Raw genomic sequence first — 17,713 nt, 5'->3', positions numbered from 1 at the left:
AGACACCCAATTCTCCTTTAGAAAAAGTGTTCTACTAAGTCATATGTAGAGCTCCTTGATTAAAAAGAACAGAAAACTAATCCAATAAGTTATTTGTCATGAAGAAGGCTGCAAAGTCCATGAAAAAGGCAACAATGTTTTCCTCACCACCAGTCTCCTGCTCTCACTAAAAAAAAGGGAGGAAAAACCTTCACATGAGCTGGACGTGACATTGATGACCACTATAGAGAATTTAGAACATAATCAGTTAGGAAGGGCTTGCACCTAAATCTAAGTATGGATTATGCTTCTGGATCTTGAAAAAGAAACCAGACTTCAAAGCAGAGGTTAGGAAATTTCTATCTTGGAGGGAGTACCTCCCAATCTAAGGTTGCCTTTAGTTGTGTTAAGCATCTCATATGATAGCTTTATCTTCCTGGTTTCTTAGTAAATTCCTTAAGGTCAGACACAATCTCTCGAATTTCTTTTGTGTCTCACATCTCACCAGTCAATTCAAACCACAAACACGGAAGCAGCTCCATACAGAGGCCTCTGTCTGTTTGAAAAGAAATAATGGCAATGACCAGGATGGTCTTAAACTCTCCACTCGCTGGGTCTTTGTTTTCTCACAGTAAGATGAAAATTTCTTTTCAAGCTCCCTCTGGGTCTAGGCAGGTTAGTTGTCTGGATAAAAGACATGTGGCAGCAGAAAAAGAGCACTCGACTTAGAGCCAGACAAGTCGCTTGAATTCTTGCAGGGTCACCCACTACTAAGCCTTTCTGTGCCTCAGTTTCTTTGCCTGTAAAAGGGAAAGATGATACACGCCTTCCTTATTTCAAATGGTTGTTGTGAAACATAATTCAGACAGCAAATAGGAAAAGAAGACCGTTGTAAATCATAGAACTAAGCTCATAGGGAAGTAGCTTTCTACAGTAGGATGAAGTAGTTGAATGGAGTTTTATATGCAGAGGATCCCACAAAGTTAAAAAAAACCGCACAGAAAAAATAAAAAAAGGAATGATTTCAGATGGCATGGCGTGGGAATGGGCAAGAAACATCTTCCACGTAAACAATGCAAGCTTTAGACTTCTTGGCTGTTAATTACATGAAGAACCAAGAGACTTGTAAGCCCATCTGCTGCATTGTACATGATTCCATACGGTTGAAATCTGATTCTAGCTCTTGGAGAGTGGGTTAAGTAGATGCAATCAGGCAGGAGCACTGTGAATAAAACAATAGAAAGTCACATTTGTATTGTTCTTTACCATTTTCAAAGCACTTATGCACATATTATTATCCCATTTCATCCTTATACACAAGTGAAGTAGGTATTAGGTTCTTATTTTTCAAATGAAGAAACTGAGACTCAGGAGAAATAATTTGCTAAAACTCACACAATTAATAAACAACTCCACTGAAACTCAGGTGTCCTGATCCAAAATTCTCTGCTTCTTCCAAGTTTGAGAAAAATATTATGTTATTTATCTCAGTAGATTTATTGTGGGGGAAATCAAGCCCTCTTTGCTTATTGGCAAAAGTGCACTTTGGTCTTCCTATTGCACCATCAAGCTTTGTTGCCCGCACTCCAAATCTTGAAAGTGTTTTAAATATTAATGCTCATCATACAAATAGATTGCACCACAGATTGTAAAGATGCCTAGAATTAGTCCATGAATATAAAAGTCATACAAGCACTATTGCCTTTGATCCTAAGCTTGTACCCTGGGGCCAGCCAAGCAGGGGAGATGTGTACAGTTTGAGCTGCATCTTGGATTTCTAGAGGAATCTTGGAGCCTATGTGTAAATGCAAGATTTGTCCCTAGGTGTGGACATAGACCTGCAGCAGACCCCTACCCATTGGCTAGGATGCCTGAACATTGCTTTCTGGTATGCTATCATATCTCCATGTGTTTGAAGATAGTCACTGACCATACTGTAGAAGTTCCCTCTGTGTTCGGGGAAACATAAGGAGGAATAAATTGGTTGAACATCAAAAGCAGGTCATGAGGACAAGCCCAGCCTCATGCTTTCACTCTCCCTTGCCTTAGCACACACCTGTATCCCTCAGGAGCTAATTCTGTGGAAAGTTAGTGGTGGTTTGTCCTTTTGAACAAGAGGAATGACTCAAGATATGCCAATGTTATATTCTCTTAAATCCGTTTCTCCTTAGATGTTGGGAACCCAGTTGCGATCAAGATGGATTTAGGCAATGAGGACTCTCTCTTCTGAAAACCACAACCACATAAATCAATTGACTTTGTTCAGTGGATTCGCCTACTAGGACGCCAATCTCTATTCTTGCAAAATTTTCTCCCCCAGTTAAGGGGTTTCTATACCTGGTTTACTGAGTGATATTTGGAAAATTACGCACACTCTCTGGTCTTGATCTCAAACTCTTGATTTCAAAGTAGCTGGAGAATGACAAACATGCTTAGTTTTCCACTGAGCTTTCTATGAGAACTAATCAAGTATTGAGCAACTATTTTAAACTAGCTGTTTTAATTCGTAGAAGAGACCAGTGAGGGGTATAATCCAAGAAAACATCTAATCCAGGAACAACTAAAGATGCAGCAAATCAACGAGGCACAGGATCCTATCATGTTTTCAATTTAGGACTGGACTTAACATGAGGCACAAAAATCATCTAAGACATAATTTTTTGCACCAATGAATTTATAATCAAGCTGTGAAGATAATTCCTTAAGTGAGGACTACAAAGAATAGCACTAATTGAATTCCACATTGCAATTGTCTTGTAAAGTTATTTACTTATTCCAGTGGTGCTTCTATTGCTCCAGACATATCTGGCATCCCCTTTAGTTTGCTGATGAATGAATTTGAAAGGGAGTGTTGGCATCCACTTCTCAGTAAGGAGAATCTCCTTCCCGATTCCTCCATTGCAAAGAATTTAGGCTGGGGTTAGATCAGAAAGCCCAGGTTATCAGCTTCTGGCTTCTGAAAAGAACACCTGCTTGGTTGGAGGTATCAGGTGAGCTAGTTGAAAAAACACAAAATGGAAAGGATTGGTTTCAGGAGACAATGGGAGCAGAGGATCAAAGGGTCTGGGAGGCACCGGCAGGCCTAAGAGTGGGTGAACCTCAGTGACACACAACTGGTGTCATTTTCTAACGGAGATTCCCGATTGGCGGAAAGAGTCAGAAAACAGTTGGCAAATGGAGAGTACTATCTCTTCCTGTGCAGCCTTCTGAACCATAAGCTCTGCAATTTGTTGTTCTGTGGGGGTGTGGTGCCAGACCTTGCTTTGCAGATGGACGAACCCTTGGCTAAACTCTAAAATCTGGGGGCTACCGTTTATTTTGCTGATGACTTGAATCCCTCCCCCCTCCCCTTAATTTTTCCAAGAAAGGCTGCTCTTTAAAGATTGACCTGATCAAGTTTCAGGAAAGTTCGGTCAACTCTTGATTCCCACTTTGGATAATAGCCTGGTTAAATTTTAATGTTAGGCTGCCCTGTATTCAATTCCATAGCCCACATATTTATTAAGTAACTACCCTGCAAAGGGACAGACATGCACCATGAAAGAGGAACCATGAATAATGCATGATGCTTACTCTCAAATACCTCAAATACCTGATTCTCTAATAGTGGAGCCAAAACAAATAACAACAACTGTAATAGAAGGCTGAACATGTTAGCTATAGATGAAAAGTTCAAAGTCCTGGGGCATTTTAAACTGGGAGAGACCATATATGCACAGCGTTGGGTTAGGTAGGGAAGCCATGGCGTTATGACGTGGGAGTGACAGCTGAGATAAGTCTCAAAGGGTTCATAGAATTTTTCCAGTCAGAGATGAGTATGGTGGCCTTGAAGAAGGCGGTGGGGAGGCATGGGATATAACAGATACAGGAAGTTTGACTACAAGTATGGAAAAAGGAATAGAGAAAGGTGGGCTTGAAAGAGTAGAGTGGGTACAGATTTTGGAGATTCTGAATGCCAGGTTAAGTTTCTGGCACAAAGTAGTGAGGAGTTGGGAAAGGCTTCTGAGCACAGGAATGGTCAGCGTTGTACCTTGGGAGAGTACTCTGATAGCAGCAAACAGGGTAAACTGAAGGAGAAGAAATAGAAGAAGACCATTGCAATGTCCTGGAAGAGGAGGTGTGAGTGCCTGCCTCAGTGAGGTGGCAATTAGGAAGGAGATGGTGCCAATGGAGACACGGCAGAGAAACCTCCTCCACACATCCTCTCCAGTGCAATCCCTGGGTTAAGTGACTCCTGACACAATGCTTTGAAAAGCCAAATAGAATGGAATCTGGAGCTGTTTGTTTCTAATTTTGTGCCTTAATGACCAGTTGATAAAAACCATCTAAGGCCTGACTTAAGGAAGGTCCCAAGTGCTGGGACCCTGTCTGATCACAGTCATCTGGCTACTTACGCAGGATATTTTGCCTGTCCACATTTATGCGACTCTTGTTTTCTACAATATTTAATGTGCCCTTTTCTGAAAGATTATAGGAAAATAAGCCAGATATTTGAGGTCAGAGGTTAGAGCTTGACGTACAGGAAAGGAGGGAAATTATAGAAAAACACAAAAGAATTTATAAAAGAAAATTTTCATTGGTTCAAAAAGACAGCTAGGGCCAGGCACAGTGGCTCACACCTGTAATCCCAGCATTTGTGGAGGCCAAGGCAGGTGGATCACCTGAGGTCAGGAGTTTGAGACCAACCTGGCTGACATGGTGAAACCCAGTCTTTACTAAAAATACAAAAAAGTTAGTTCGGCTTGATGGCTTGTGCCTGTAATCTGAGGCAGAGGAATTGCTTGAACCAAGGAACTGGAGGTTGCAGTGAGCCGAGATTGCGCCACTGCACTCCAGCCTGGTGACAGAGTGAGACTCCGTCTCAAAAATCAAACAAAAAAAGACAACTAGGGGTCCTGGACTATCCAGAAACACGGACACAATGTCCAAGATAATGGGTATACCAATTGATTTTCTCTATTAGATAATTTCCCAATGATGGACATACATTGCAAGACGATTCCACAGGGTAAAAGGGTGTGTCTGTGTGTGTCTACGTGTGTGTGTGTGTGCGTGCGTGCGTATGCACGTGTGTGCGTGCACATGAACTTTGCAAAAAACCATTACCGAAGTTTGTTGCTACTTAGCTCACCATTTCTGATTACACAGCATCCCCCAAGAGGTTCCCTTCCCCCACTACCCATGAGAGAATTAAATTGTTCTAGTTCCAAGATGGTAACATAAGCATCTGCCCATCTATCTCCAGTGACTTATTTACTATGACCTCTCCTTCAACCTACATGTCAAGGATTCTCTGAAACATAAATAATTAGGTCAAGAAAAAGAGAGGAATTTATTTAACATAGTGGACTTTTTTCATTGTGCTCGATGAATATCTCCCTAGTGCCTGTGCTATCAGAGGTTTATACGATTTAGAAAAAGCAATGTTCACTGCCACCTCAGACAATCCTTGACACATCAATGGCTTAATGTTATTGTAAACATTTATTTCTTGCTGACATCAAAGTCCAATAACTGGTGGGTCAAGAGGGCTCTCTGTCTCAGAGCTCTACCATCTGGTGCATGTGCCATCTAAGGCCGCTTTGCTGGAGGAAGAAAGAGCTGAAGGATCTTGCAGGCTGTCTGTAAGGGGCATGCTTCACACAGTTTATCTCACTGTGCTTACTTCATTAGCCAGAAGTCAACAAGTCCAGGCTCCAACCTCAGACAAGGGAGGGTGGGAAACCACAAGAGCACATGAATCTTTGGTGCTGCAGAGCTTTTGCTAAAGGGCTTCCTGGTGGTCAGGTGATGCCCAGAGGATCTGTAGGCCACATTCACTCAGCTCGATCCCAACACTGCCCTTGGGATTCCAGCATTCATTGTACACCTGCCCCCCAGCCCTGCCGTTAGGAGAAAGACTGCAAATGTCCTGTTAAAACCCTTGATAGAAGATATTGCCAAGTCCTGGATGTGGGATGAAGATGAGAATTCTCACCATGGGGTCTGCGCTCTTGACTTTGGTTGTGGGGGGAGGGGAAGCAGAGGAGAGAGAGAGACACACAGAAACAATGGGAGGTGAAGAATGCACAAGCAGCTGAAACATTGCCTCATTGTGTTCCCAGATTCTGAGACTGCATCACTGGCTTCCAGAGCGCCTGTGTGACCTCACTGGATTCCAGTCTCTATATTTGTTCACCATCAGTGCTTCTTACTGTAAATAATTGAAAGGAGTATAATAGGGTGAGAATTATTGTTGCCTCCCCCCTTCGCCTTTCATAAAATCTTTTTATATCAGAGGGGTCTGGCCCCAGCCACTCCTAGCTCTATAATTAGTTCTGGGAGCTGCGAGGACTGAGATTTAGCTAATGACATTTCACAGTTCAATCTTGAAGTACCTCAGGCTTTGTGATCTTTTTTGAAGCAAAGAGCTAGGGCTACAGATGAACCTGAGTAATTCGCACTAATAATATGTCAGTCTGTCAGCGGATTCCTAAATTTAACAAATAAGCACGTGAATCCCTCAGGCTGATGTGCTAGTCAGAGGGTCCTTCCCAGCTTTTATGCTCCCCGAGCAGATGAGAATGGGTTTGGTTTCATCAGTCACAGCTGGTGGGTTTTCATTATCTTCATTCTCTCATGTCTGCCTTGGCCATCATTGAGCCACACACATCTTAAAGCAAAGTATTCTCTGCCTTGAGACACACTAGTTCTTGAAGTGCTCTAGACTGCAGGAGAACCTGAGAGCCCTCACAGAGCCTTTGGAGCACATGGTTATGAGGCCTGGGCACACAGCGATACATGTAGTTGTCACTATCACCCAGTACAAAAACACTCAGAGGGGCTCATGAGAATCCTGTCTTCAGAAACTGAGGCTCCAAGACTTTCAATGACTTGCAAGTCTGTTCTTTCCTGTCCATCTTCTATCTTCTCTAGCACACTTCCCCTCTCTCTCTCTCTGGAAATTACCTAGATCCCTTCTCTTGACCTCCAAACGGGTCAATATTTCCCTGCTTTTGCCCATACCCTTTCCTCTGATGATGTGCCCTTCCCACCTTGTTCTGCTGAACTTCCTCGCTAAGGGCCAGTGCAATCATTTCTCATCTTTGAAGTCTCCTTGACTTTGTCCCTTCGAAACTGAGTTTTCACTCCTTCTTTTGTGCCTCTTATACTTAGCTTTATTTCAGCAATAATCACACTGTGACATAACAGCGTATTAACTGTCTTTCTCCATCACATTACAAGCTTGAGGGAATGCACTATCATCCTCATCTTAGTATCATCAGAGCCCGGGTGATTTAGGCACAAAGCAGATAATCAATACAAGTTTTGTAAGTGAATAAGTATAAAAGTGTTGACCCTTTCCCTATGCACAAAGATAACTTTAAGACTGAGAAAGACAACAAATGTAGAATGCTTGGGATGCTTTAGAAAAAGCGGGGTAGGGGGATCACTAATCAAATATTATTTTGAGACTTCAAGTCTCCATTTGTCCTTATCTCCCAGGACACACCGTGAGGACAGGCAATTGCAGTTTCATGCAAGGCCCTCCACCTTTCTTCTGCTGTTTACACTGGATCAGAAGGTGGGACAAGAGTCTGATTGCTGGGGTATTTGCAGAGCTGCTGTAAAATGAAACAGTCTCCATGGCTGAGAAGCCCTGTGGCCAGGGTGAGCCACACTTCACCTCGTCCTAAAGCTATTGTGCTTGGATATTAATAGCACCAGGCAGTGTTGTCTGTGTGGGCAAGTGCTGCTTTTTCCGAGCTGTGTAAGCCCCCCATCTCCCAGAGACAAAGTGCTCCGCAAATAACTGCAGCATGTTCTGAATTCCTCTGGGCAGGGAGCTTTGGGGATAATTAGCAAGGCAAGGAGGAGCAGGGGTTTAGACAGAGCACCCAACACCGACAGCTCCTGGCAGCCCGCAGCTTGGGGTGGGGAGGGGGTAGGGGCTAGAGTGCAAGGAGCCCGGGTAGATAGAGAAGGTCAGCTCTTCTGGATTTCAAGCCGGCCTCTAGAAGAAGCCAGCTGGAGATCTCAAGCAAATCACTGAAATGTGTTCAGTCCTTTTTCTTCTGGATTGGGGTTCTGCTGATTTCATAGCTTGTTTTGATGAGCAAATTGAAGAAAATCTTGTGAGAGGCATTTACAGATTGCAAAATGATATCTCAGTTTCAGGGAAAATGATGATAATGGTGATGATGACCGTAGGGGCTTGTTAGGAGAGCATGTCCTAGGAAACATAGTGGGTCCTCTTCATGGTGACCATCTCTGGAAATCAGCAAGGAATAGGAACTAGGAATGGGGTTTGCACTCTGTTTTCACACGCCTCTCTCCAGGCCCAATGTCTTAGACTTCCCTGAACACAGTGACCCCACCCACACTCAGCAGAAACTTCATACCTTCTCTAGAGGGAGTGTTTCTTTCACCCCTACACATATTTTTTTTAAATAGGGCCTCACTCTGTTGCCCAGGTTGGAGAGCAGTGATGTGATCATAGCTCACTGCAGCCTCGACCTCCCTGGCTTAAGCGATTCTCCCATTCTCCCACCTCAGCCTCCCGAGTAGCTGGGTCCACTGGTGTGTGCCACTATGCTAGGCACATTTTTTAAAATTAAAAATGTTTTAAATATTTTAAAATTTTTTTGTAGAGACAGGGTTTCCCTATGTTGCCCAGGCTGATCGCAAACTTCTGGGCTCAAGCTGTCGTCCCGCCTCTGCCTCCCAAAGGGCTGGGATTACAGGTATGAGCTACTTAGCCCAGCCCACAACCTTTTGTTTTTTTTTTTTTTGTTTTTTTGTTTTTTTGTTTTTTTGTTTTTTTTTGACTAGTAGGAACATTTTTCACTAACAACTAGTTCAAAAGAAACCTGATTAAATGGATCTCTCTGTGCTTCATACCATTCTTTTTCTCTGTGTCTCCTGGACCAGACTGACATTTGCCCACTTACTAGGTGTGTAATCTTGGGAAGTGACTTCATGTCTTTGTCCCTCAGTTTCCTCATCTATGAAATATCCTGATAACAACAATATCTATACATGGCAGTGAGAAGAGTGCCTGGTTTTTGGTAAGAGCTCAGTTGATGTTAACTGACAGCGTACACCTTCCCCCCATCACCTGAGTTGATACAATCCTATTGCCTTTTAGGAGGTCTGGTGTTGATTTTTGCAGTGGGGTAACTCAGAGTGACATGGATCGCCTGACTACTTCACTTGGAGGAACTAAAAGGAACGGAAGGGAATCAGGCCCTCTACCGAGCCCTGCTTAGTGGAGTCTTCACTTTGACAAACAAGAAGCAGAAGTAGCTCAATGGCCCATGGCTTTTCCTCTAGCAGCAGTCTCTGTGGACCTGCCTGACTTCAGACTGAGAGACTACAGCACACTCACACATCTCAGTGAGGAAGACTCCTTGGGTTCCTGTGCCTGGGGAACAAAGAGTGTTAGGCATGCATGAGTTTCCTAAGTTTTCCTTAACAAAGGGCCTCTGACAGGGCAGCCTAAACAATGGAAATTTACTGTCTCACAGTTCTGGAGGCTGAAACCTGAGATCAAGGTGTAGGCAGAATCTCTGAAGGGACTGGGAAGGGTTTGTTTCAGACCTCTCTCCTAGCTTCTGGGAGTTCCTTGGCTTTTAGCCGCATAACTCCAACCTTCACATCATTCTCCCTGACTGCATACACTTCCTCGTATCTAAATTTCCCCATTTTATAAGGACCCTTGTCATGTTGAATTAGGATCCATCCTAATGAACCCACTTTAACTTGATTACCTCTGTCAAGACCCCATCTCCAAATAACAGTCACATTCTGAGGTAGCGGGAATTAGGACTCCAACATACTGGTTTTGGGAGTCACAATTTAAACCATTACAGGGATGCCATCCCCTGGACCCCCACTTTGGCAAAAAAAAAAAAAAAAAAAAAAAAGAACCTTACAGGAAAGATGGACTCTCTCTCCCGTGTTATAGACAAAGACACTGAATCCTGAGAGGTTAATGAAAAAGAAACAAGTATGAAGTCTCAGGTCCCCAGACTAGAATTCCCAGACAGAAAGAGCCCCCACTTCTGCTGTGGACCTCAGCAAGCACTCCACACCTGAGTGCGTTTGACCACCTGAGGAGCTGGACAGAATTCAGATTTCTCCTGTTGTACATCACCCCTAGTGAATCAGGAACTCTGGGGATAGGACTTAGATACGCATTAAACAGGCCCACCAGGTAACCTCCTGCTCACTATGGTTCCAGAAACTTCTTCCTGGTATATAGATAGTGGTTCAGGGTGTTATCAGTGGCGTAGATTGGAAAATTAGAGGCAGCTGTGGCTCCCAGGGCCGTCTGATGGATTCCAGCATCTGGTTGCATGAGAAGCCGAATTCAGGCCTGCAGCAAAGCCCTAGATATTTTCCACTGCCACATTTTCCTGGTGGCTTAAGAATGACAACTATGTGCAGTGACTGTGACCACAGATTTGAACTGAGGTTGGAAGAGTGTGGGAATTTTAGAACTAGACACCCCCTGCGTATGAACCCTTTTGGCCACAGCTTTTGTGGGTCCCCTCCTCAGAGCTAAGCTAAGACTATAGGGGAACTTGGGTGTATCACAGGAGAGCCTATTGTTCCACTACTAGGTATTTACTCTGAAATTACCCTTTGTATTCGTATGAGTACCTGTTTAATGGGTACAAACTGACTCGTTGGATCTGAAGAAGAACCAATCCAAGTGCATCATTCTGGGAAAGAGAAATAAGGATGCTCAGGCATGTTCAGACACCTGCATCTGGAAAAGTAAACAATGAGGAAGATCACTTGGCTCTGGACAAAAAAGGACGAGGGCTACTTTAACCTGATCCTCCAGGATCTCTAACTCCAAAGCAACAACGCTGCCTTGGGGAACTCCCCTGTCTAGCGCCTTTTATGGCTAGGCTTCCATATTTCAGGATCAAAGCAGGCAGAAAGGAGAGAGTCAGCTGATGCATCGCACACTGATATAGCTCTTTTCTGTGGTTGCAGAAGCTTACAATTCCCTACAGGGAGATTAGCTCCATTCTACTGAGAAACAATCTGCTAGGTATACAAGGCAAATAGTAGGATGCTCCCTCCACTAAAAGAATCAGGTGGAACTCTACTGACATAGTCAGAACTTTGGTGTGGAGAATCCAAGGCAAAGGAGAGACCAAATTGCACTGGCCTTGGGAAGCTGCATCCCTTTGCTTTTGTGTCTGCCTTCCTTTCACTTTGGGGGAAGTGGTAAAAACATTTAACCTTTGTAATGATGTTCGACTTTTCAATGCAGAATTAGTAGGAGGAAATGAGTATGGGACTCAAAATTTCTTTGGAGGAATAATAGAGTGGATAACCCATGCATGAGTGGCAAGGGGGAGCTGCCCACATCTGTGCCAGCCTGGCTGTGGAGGGTACGGAGAAATTCCAGCATCTAAGAGAAACTGCCTCACCGTGTTATCTCTGGATTGGTCTGTTTCATGATACCAGACATTTGCTATGTTTTCTGTTGTCAAAGGAATGCATTAATAACAATGGTTAACCAGGATTGTTTTTGTTTAGGTATGAATGGTCCGTTCATTTTCTGACATGCACATTCAGAGTGACTTTTTTAGAAGTACCAGAAGAAAGCCCAGAATAATCTCTGATTTACATACACAGAGCTGTTTGCTCAAAGACACACTATGGATTTCCCATGCAATTTCAACTGCAACAGAACAGTGGGGAAAGAGACAATAATTGGTATCATTTCTGTCTTATAGGCAGAAAAATCAAGGTTCCATTTCTTGCTGTGAAGGTCCATAGAAATGGAAATAGAACTGTACTCTCTAGTATCTGTATCTACCCTTGTAGGTTCTGGGCTCCAATCAAGGATAAACTGCAACAAAAATGAGGTACATTGGTCACCAGGAAGTAGTTTCCAAAAACGATCACTCTGGGACTCTGATTAAAGAAGGGTTACTGTTGTTGCAGTTGTTGCTTTTAAAAATGTAATTATCAGAAGAGAGGATGCTCATGTTTCTAGGTTAGATGAGGCAGAGTCCAGAGGTGGGTTGTAGGGGAGGATGGGATTAGATGACTTCTCGCGGTCTCTGGATCCTCTTCCTCCACCATTCAGAATACAGAAGTATCGAAACCTCAGTGACCGCAGCCCCCCGAACGCTGATCATTAACGTGATTAATCTGCGGGAATGCCTGTAGTCTTGTTTAGAACAGGGCCAAGCAAAGTGACTGATTGTTATTATTATCAGTAGCACTATTTGCAATTAGTAGTAACTGCATGCTCATCTTTGGAGATCTTTTGGAGGTAATTGAATCACACTACTTAAGAATTCAGTCCCTTCTGTCTACCCTCTTTCTTTTTTTCGCTCCATCCTCACCCCATGCCTGGAAAGGAAAGGCGAGTAGTTAATATTAATCAGGTCATTATGCTTCATTGAGATTTATGAAATAAAGTGTTCGAATACATGGTCACATGTTAGCTCTTCAGCATCTTTGCTATTCAGTAGCCGGTATATGCTTAACTCTTAGGGTTCCAGGTCAATTACTGGTTATGAGCTTCCTACTTCTAGGAATATACTAGGTCTTTAATCGAGAAACATAAGCTGAAAAGACTTAGCCCACAAAGGTAACATGGAACTCACCTACATGTGTAGATATGTAGATGAACCAGACTTGAAATTCTGAACTCTGGGCTCTTAGGTCAATGCTCTTCCTGGAGCACCTTGCTACTTTTGCAAAATGATGCTCCAAGTCATCCTCAGCACATGGGCACAATCCTTGAACCTGTCCCTCTGTCACCAGCACCCTGGATGGCACACAGGACGTATTAACAGTGTCTGTATTAACAACTCGAGCATCTTTCCTGCCAGGCATAGTCTGCTTTGAGGACCAACTTCTTCCTTACTAGCTCACTGATTAATAAGTACTTACTGAACACCTACTGTTTGCTTCAGCCTGAAAACCTGTTTGGCACACCTACGGGGCATTAGGCATGATGCTGTGTCCTAGGGCTATGAAGTTAATAAGACTCGGTCTCTTCCCATGCCAAGAATCCAGGGAGACCAGGACAAGTATATAGGTATGAACAAAGGCAAGTGCAATATTCATGGATGTGCCTGAAGATGAGCTACTTTAATAGTGTTAGATCAGAAACAGCTAAGTCTACAAAAGTAGACAGTTTAATTAATTCATGCCACAGATATATTTATTAGTGTCAGCTGTGTCCCAGCACGGCACTAATTACTGGTAGTATAATACAACAAATACAGTCTCTGCTGTTTCCCTCATGTATGTTACATTCTAGTAAAGAGACAGACCTCTTTACGAGTCCTTGAGAGAGGGCTGCAGAAGCCAACCTCTGGAAATGATGAAAAATGAACAGCTAATTACCCAATTACTTAAGAATTTACTACAAAATAGGACTTACATAAGTAATAATAAACCTGTTTAATTGTAACTAAGCATTCAAATTTATTTTGAAGAAAGGTGAAACTACACAACATTTCAATAAATGTGAGCATCAAGATATAGATTGTGTTTGTCCTTCTTTTCTTTTCTTTTCTTTTTTTTTTTTTCTGAGATGGAGTCTTGCTCTGTCGCCCAGGCTGGAGTGCAGTGGCGCCATCTCAGCTCACTGCAAGCTCCGCCTCCCAGGTTCACGCCACTCTCCTGCCTCAGCCTCCCAGGTAGCTGGGACTACAGGCACCCGCCACCAGGCCTGGCTAAATTTTTTGTATTTTTAGTACACATTTTTAGTACTTCACCGTGTTCGCCAGGATGGTCTCGATCTCCTGACCTCGTGATCCACCCACCTCAGCCTTCCAAAGCGCTGGGATTACAGGCATGAGCCACCGCGCCCGGCCTATTTGTCTCTCTTAATGTTATCTTTTATTTATTTGTTTGTTTATTCTTTTGAGATAGAGTGGTGGCGTGATCACGGCTCTCTGCAACCTCTGCCTCTCGAGTTAGTGCGATTCTCATGCCTTAGCCTCCTGAGTAGCTGGGATTACAGGCATGTGCCACCACACCCAGATAATTTTTGTATTTTTTAGTAGAGACAAGGTTTCTCCATGTTGACTAGTCTGGTCTTGAACTCCTGGCCAAGTAATCTGCCCCATTCTACCTCCCAAAGTGCTGGGTTTACAGGCATGAGCCAACGTGGCCAGCCAACGTTATCTATTAATAACTTTTACTATTAACATTTGTTGAATATATGAGAGAGTGATATAAGATTTAGTCTTACATCTAAGTACTGTTTATCTGAGGGTCTGTCATGGTACCTGTTCCCAGGAAGTTTGCAGTCTCATAGGCGAGGTGTATACACACAAAAAGTAACAAAGCAATAAAATAACTGTAGCCTGTATTGAATGTATTAGGGGAACAAATGGAATGCTGTGAAATGAGAGAGAACAGAGTGCCATTATTAAAAAGTGCTGGCACCGGAGCTAGGCTGCCACGGTTTGAATCCCACCTCTATCACTTGCCAGCTGTGTGACCTTGAGCAAGTTATCTAACTTCTCTGTGCCTCCATTGCTTCAGTAAATAGAGAATACAGTTTCTCTGAGAACTAAATGAGTTAATATTTGTGATGGGCTTAAAATAGTGTCTGGCCCAAAATAAGTATGATGTACTAGCAGAGCTGATAATGCAGCGACCCCTGAGAGTGAATTTCTCTCTTATCAAATTAATTCCAAATCGGAGAATTTCGCAATGAGGGGTGTATACTTTCAGGGACAGTGATGTGCTGGAGCCAGCTTGTTCTAGTCCACAAAAACCAATTTTTCTCTCCTCTTCTCCAAACACTGCATTCAGCAACTTCAAACACGTCCCCCAGACTATGCATTCACTGATAGCTTGAGATTGGCCACGGCAGGAGCATTCATACCACGAAATAAACGCTACCTGCCAATCAGGGCTTTTCTTTTTTCCTCAAAGAATTGATTGTTAAATATTTACCAGCACACCACTAGTACATCCATTGAGTAGAGGGTAATGAGGAGCTGGAGTTCTTCCCAGTAGTTCCAGACTGATTGCATCTACCATGATGTATTTGTGAAATACGTATTTGTTAAGACATTTTAAAACACCCCCTGTATATGTGTCTATTACACCAGACTCAAAGGCACTAGGACTCATTTGCCCAGAAACTGGCAATGCCACGGAAAGACAAGGCTGTGATGACTGCCAGTTCATCATGGGCCACAAAAATAAGCTATTCGTCAGCTGAATACTCTCTCTTGACAAAGCATGTGCAATTTGGGTAACTTCTGCTCAGAGCGGGCATGTCTTGGGACAGGGCTGCAGGAGCCAACCTCTGCACCTGATGGAAAATGAAGCACACATTGACCCCAATTACTTAAGCGATCACTGTCAAAATAGAACTTAACGTAAGAATAAACCTGTTTAATCATCAAGTACTCAAATTTATTTTAAAGAAAGGTAAAACTACAATAAATATTAAAATAACATTTCCATAAATGTAAATATCTAATGAAGTATTAAAATAATATTTAAATGAATGTAAACACCAAGGTACAGATTGTGCTTTTTCCCACTTAACATGATCTATTAAAAACTATTACTATTTCACATTTATTGAATATTTATTAAATGTCCATCTTTTGAGTGTTTTATTATGTATTAACTCATTTAATGCTGAAAAAACCCATAAGGGAGTTATTATTGTTATTATATTTTATATTATTTATATAATAATTTATATTATTATTATCCATTTTACCAACAAAAAAATTGAGGCCCCCAAGAGATTAAGTAACTGGCTCAGGGCTTTCAGCTGGTAAATGTGCGAACCAGGACGTAAGACCGGAGTATCTGACTTCAGCACCTTTGCACTGTGCCAGGGGTGATCATAATGCCGAAAGAGCGAATCCCGAAGGCCATAATCCCAAATGTTGAAATCCCAAAAATCAAAATCCCTAAAGTCTAAATTCCTGAAGCCTAAAATCCCCACTTAAATCCCCAAACCATAACAGATTAGGAATGAGGTGCCACCAATGTTTCTAAAAGTACATTTTTTTTTTTTTTTGAGACGGAGTCTTGCTCTGTCCCCCAGGCTGGAGTGCGGTGGCGCGATCTCGGCTCACTGCAAGCTCCGCCTCTCGGGTTCCCGCCATTCTCCTGCCTCAGCCTCTTGAGTAGCTGGGACTAGAGGCGCCCGCCACCTCGCCTGGCTAGGTTTTTTTTTTTTTTTTTTTTTTTTTTTTTTTTTGTATTTTTAGTAGAGACGGGGTTTCACCATGTTAGCCAGGATGGTCTCGATCTCCTGACCTCGTGATCCACCCGCCTCGGCCTCCCAAAGTGCTGGGATTACAGGCTTGAGCCATCGCGCCCGGCCTCTAAAAGTACATTTCAAGGAGTTACCAATAAAGTCTGTTTTTTCCATTTTTTCCATTTGCTTTTCATGGAAAATTCAGATGAGTGGATCGGCTGTGTGATCAGGCAATGACAAAAACTTCAGTTAAAAATGCATTGTTTGCCTGATGAAATTCCAGGAACTTTTAATGAATTAAAGCTGCATTTGCCTGAAGAAGCCAGCAAAGTTACCGACAGGTTTGAAAATAATTATATGCATGGTAGAATAAGAAGTCGCTTACCCAAGGCTGTTGCTGTTCCATCACCAGTATTGTTTCTGCCATATTTGTGGTATGTACAAGAGTGCATGCAGAATGAATTTCCACATACTGAAAACAACACAGAAACATGGTATAAAATATGCGTAAATTTAATAGAAAATGCTTATGTCAGTGTATACTGAATCACAGAAGAATTTCAAAAAGAGTAGCACCATGTAGACAATAAATGTGAACCTATTTCCCAAGGAGACCCCAGCTATAAAAGATAAAAAGCAACTATTAAAGCAATGCAAGGCTTCAAAATGTAGTTAATAATTGTGAAAAGCAACAAGCTCTTACAGACCACCTCCGTGCAATTGCCATAATCTATCCCTGTAAGACTTTTTAGTATGTTGAATTTTCATGTAAGTTTTCTTTGAGGGGGAAGAATTTTTTTTCTTTTTGTAGTTTTTTTCTCCACTATTTTAAATTGTTAGCATTACTTTTTACATTCACTTTTTACATACTTCTTACATTACGTTACATTTTACATTCACTATGTATTTCACTTTTGCATTGTTTCCAGCACTGGAGGTATAAACGGTGTAAAGACATTTGGAGAGTTCTAATTCGTTTTATGCATTTTTGGCAAATTTGACTCCATGAAAATACATTATCATAATGTTAACTTTGTGTGCAAACATTATGCATACACATAAGAATGTTGAAATTTCCTCTATAAATGAAGAGATATCCTTTCTGTATATCTCCATTTCAGAGAGAGAACATTTTGTGATATCTGCCCTTTGGGCAACTGCGTATGTTGTTTATGACCCATTGCAGCTTTTGATGGGTCTTGTCAAAAGGCTTAGGCTGTCCATTACAGGATTTCAGATGGATCACATTTATATAAGCAATTTCTTTATGAATATGGTTCATCTGTTATAGCCATTATATCCATGCAACTGTCATTAGTATACCTGAGAGTTTATGCTTGCAAAAAATATGTATGTTATCATTACATATTTTATTGTATACAATGGTCTATGAAATGTTCTGCCATGCTTTTATGTTTCTCAAATAAATTCCCCATTAAAATGTGAATATATGTCTTTTAAAGAATTTTTATGGTTACATTTTACAGAGTTATATTTTTGAGATTTTGATCTTTCCAGATTTCAACA

General features: G+C 42.2%; 1 long non-coding RNA gene across 1 annotated transcript; it reads right to left on the bottom strand.

Moving 5' to 3' along the window:
• Positions 1 to 925: 925 nt before the first annotated feature.
• Positions 926 to 6,042, bottom strand: LOC104658996. Its single transcript, XR_747520.2, has 3 exons — positions 5,957 to 6,042; positions 2,750 to 2,974; positions 926 to 1,201 (listed from the first exon to the last, which is right to left on the bottom strand). It is a non-coding gene; the product is annotated as an uncharacterized LOC104658996 (long non-coding RNA).
• Between the last annotated feature and the right edge of the window lie 11,671 nt (positions 6,043 to 17,713).

Source organism: Rhinopithecus roxellana, chromosome 10 (assembly GCF_007565055.1).
Source record: "Rhinopithecus roxellana isolate Shanxi Qingling chromosome 10, ASM756505v1, whole genome shotgun sequence".
NCBI classification, from domain to species: Eukaryota; Metazoa; Chordata; class Mammalia; order Primates; family Cercopithecidae; genus Rhinopithecus; species Rhinopithecus roxellana.
The sequence above is the reverse complement of the archived record's forward strand: the minus strand, read 5'-3'. Positions and strand labels throughout refer to the sequence as shown.